At 40.3% G+C, this 3,546-nt stretch overlaps 2 non-coding genes across 2 annotated transcripts; both read right to left on the bottom strand.

Annotated features, from left to right (window-relative positions):
• Nucleotides 1-556: 556 nt before the first annotated feature.
• TRNAG-UCC (transfer RNA glycine (anticodon UCC)) lies at nt 557-628 on the bottom strand. The gene has a single exon. It is a non-coding gene; the product is annotated as a tRNA-Gly (tRNA).
• A 1,912-nt stretch (nt 629-2,540) lies between these two features.
• On the bottom strand, nt 2,541-2,612 carry TRNAE-CUC (transfer RNA glutamic acid (anticodon CUC)). Its single transcript has one exon. It is a non-coding gene; the product is annotated as a tRNA-Glu (tRNA).
• Between the last annotated feature and the right edge of the window lie 934 nt (nt 2,613-3,546).

Genomic DNA, 3,546 nt, shown 5'->3' with positions numbered 1-3,546 from the left:
TCGACCCCAGCCAGCCACTTCCCTCCCTTACAAAGAATCAAGCCGCCCCTCCCACGCGTGCGAGAGGCCGGCCCCGAGGATCCTCCTGTTGACATCTCCAGCCTGTACCCTGGAATTGAGGTTCCTGGCCCCGGAATGGCGAAACCCCACGAGACGCAGAGCTGTTCTGAGGCCCTCCTCTTCATTCCTTCTTGCTTCCTTCCCGGTTCCAAGTACCCTGGTGCTCTCCCGGGAACTGCGGGCTCTTGGGCTGACTTCCTCATTCTGACTCTTCAGTAAACCAGGGCGCATCCGAGGATTTAGAAAAACAAGTCTGAGAAGCGTCTATTTCAGACCCTTCCCTAAAGACCCGAAAAGGATAATTACCGTGAACTGGTGCGACGCCAGCGGCCGAGACTGGCAGACGGGCTTGGCTCTCGGTTGCAGCTACAAAAACCCCGGAACCTCTGTTTTGTAGGAGGCTCTCCCAGAATAGTCTCAAAATTCAAGTGCGGTCAAAAGTCTTTCCTTTCCCTGTGCTTTACTGATTTATATAAAAGCTCTGGGCGATAAAAAATGCGTTGGCCGGGAATCGAACCCGGGTCAACTGCTTGGAAGGCAGCTATGCTCACCACTATACCACCAACGCAGGCCGGGGACAGGTCTGGTGCATTTCCTTATGAGGAGTATGTCGTCCAGTTTCTCTTACACAGTTCCGTATCCTGAGATCCGTATCAGAAGATAATCCCAATGCAAAGCCAAAAAAGGACTTGGAAGAGAATCCCTCCAGGATTTCTCCTATGGTTACATTAAAAATTCTGTGGTAGTTTCCTACTGATTCGCAGGTTTTTAAAAAGTCAATTCTAGTTTTATTTTGTTTTGTTTTGTTTTAATTGTGGTTTGAAGGGGGCTTCTGAAATCCAGTGAAGGAGTTAAGGCTCCCCTGATGGAGTTATCTCCATACATAGATCGTTATGAATTTCAGAGTGTTTTCATAGGACAAATGCAATAAGATACAATTCCAAAGGAAAAGGCATACGCAATTTAAAACTTTGAATACTTATTGCCAAATTGCTGTGTGTAAAGAGAACACCAATTTCGCTATTCAATGAGCACTATCGTATTACACCAGTCAACGGGATGTCATTTTTTTCATCTTAACGAAATCGCCAGATAAAAAGTCTTGCCTTAATTTCCATTTATTCTGTTACTATTGAAGTCGATCATTTTTATATTAACAATTATTTGTATTAGTCTGTCTATTTTTATAATTATTTATATTATATTCATATTACTGATTTATACCAATGTGTCGTTTGTCTTGAATATTATTTACAGGATTTTTAGATGAGCAGAAGTTTCCTGTTGTTATGTAGTCTAATCTATCAGTTTTATTCTTTATGATTTCTGTCTTTGCTTTTATCTTGGAAAAGTCTTCTCCTGCTCAATATTAACATAATTATCCACTAATGTATTGCTTCAGTTCTCGAATTTAATTCTTTAACTCATTTAGTATATGGTTTGAGGTAGCAATTCTACTTCCTAGAATTTATCCTAAGGAAATATCTAGGGATAAACAAAGGTGTGCCTACACAGATGTTCATCAAAGTGTTTATCTGTAATGCCAAAATTTTAGGGAGGGGAACTCTAAGATTCCAGAAATAGGATAGATTAAGTCCTTTGATGAAAGCCCACATGGTTGTTGTTGTTTTTAATTCTATATACATTGTACACTACTGGCAGAAGTGTAAATTGGCACGAACTCTCTGGAAGGCATACTGGCAATATCTATCCATAAATGCACATACCTTTTGAGCCAGCATTTCAATTGCTCGGCATTTATTCCACACACATGCAAAATTACATATGTGCAAGCTTATTTATGGTGGCATTGTTTGTAATAGCAAAGGATTAGAAATAACCTACGTGTCCATCAAAAGGAGGTTGGTTCAATTAATTATGGAATATCATCAATATACTATGTGCCGTAGGAAAGAATGAGGAACCGCTTCATGTCTAATCTGGAACTACTTCTAAAATATATTAAGTTAAAAAGGCAAAGTGCAGAAAAGCGTGTATAGAGTGCTATCATTTGTGCAAGATGCATGGTAGGCAGGTATGCATGCACTTGAATTTCCATAAAATATTTATGTCATTATAATTATGAAACATAACATTCGTTGCCTTATTAGAAGGAAACTAAATGGCAGAGGTAAAAAGTAGGTTTATCAGTTATATCCTTTGCATAGTTGAATCCTAAATCATGTAAATATATTACCTTTTCAAAAACTAAGTTAAATTGAAAGAAAATATATTAGTAAAGAATATTTATTTCCACTGGCAAGTGTTGGAAATATATTAACTTTAAAAACAACTTTATGACCAGCATGATTCCTTTTCTGTTTTAAAAACGTGATGTCTATGGTTAGTAGGCGGTTCTTACTATGTATATTTCTGCATCTCCTGTATTTCAGCTTTGGAGGGATGGGGGGAACGGCCTAGGAGAAACAGTTATCTTTAAAAGGCTTCTGTGGGATGTTAAAGAGAAAAAAAAAATGTTCTTCCCTGACCGGGAATCGAACCCGGGCCGCGGCGGTGAGAGCGCCGAATCCTAACCACTAGACCACCAGGGAGGTTGAAAGAGCGCTTTGATAGAAAGTATATGGCTCCGTTTGTGTGTGTTTCTGCTTATTCTTCAGTGTATCATTTCGGTTGCTTTCGGTTTTGATATTCCTGAAAATTGGACCTTCCTCAAGTCCTATTTATTTTGGGAAACAGAAAACCTGTGAGAGAACTCCCAAGACTGTCTCCCAGAGCTGAGGGTGGATGCCCTTATACACACCATCATAGTCCTCACTCAAAACCAGAGACGAATNTGGGAAACAGAAAACCTGTGAGAGAACTCCCAAGACTGTCTCCCAGAGCTGAGGGTGGATGCCCTTATACACCATCATAGTCCTCACTCAAAACCAGAGACGAAAATCCGGGCAGAGACAGAGAGACACAAAAGAACGTCTCAGCCTCACGTAGTTGCAGTGATTTACTGAATTGTGATGAGGAGAAAAGTAAAGATCTCCAGTTGGAGCTTTGTCCCAATCGCCCAGGAACTCTTCCTAAAGAAACATAAAGGCTGGTGTGTGTGACTAACTCTAGAAGATCCTGGTCCTGGGGCAGCTTTTTTTCTTCCGTGAACTTGAACCAAACTCTGTTGGCCAAAACAAATATTACAGACAAGNGAGAAGGGAATGGGGTTGGAGTTTAAAATTTTTTTAACATGAAGAAAGGAGAGCGGGAGGAAGGAGGAAGAAAACTGGGGTGCAGCTTCCACTGACGGAACTTTTAAAACGATACCCATCAATGTGTACAAATTAACTTTATAGGAGAGAGATAAAAGAAAGCAAATGTAGCAAAATGTTGACAATGACGCCAGATGAGGGGTAAGTGAATGCTCCTTATTTTCTTCTTTCAAGGTTTCTGACGGTTTGAATTTTTTAAAAATAGGGGCGCCTGGGTGGCTAAATATTTATTTTCACAAAAACCAGTAATCCTGTTGTCACATGTCACCAT

This window comes from Crocuta crocuta, unplaced genomic scaffold (genome assembly GCF_008692635.1).
Source record: "Crocuta crocuta isolate KB4526 unplaced genomic scaffold, BGI_CrCroc_1.0 scaffold620, whole genome shotgun sequence".
NCBI lineage: Eukaryota > Metazoa > Chordata > Mammalia > Carnivora > Hyaenidae > Crocuta > Crocuta crocuta.
This window is presented reverse-complemented; position numbering and strand designations above follow the sequence as displayed.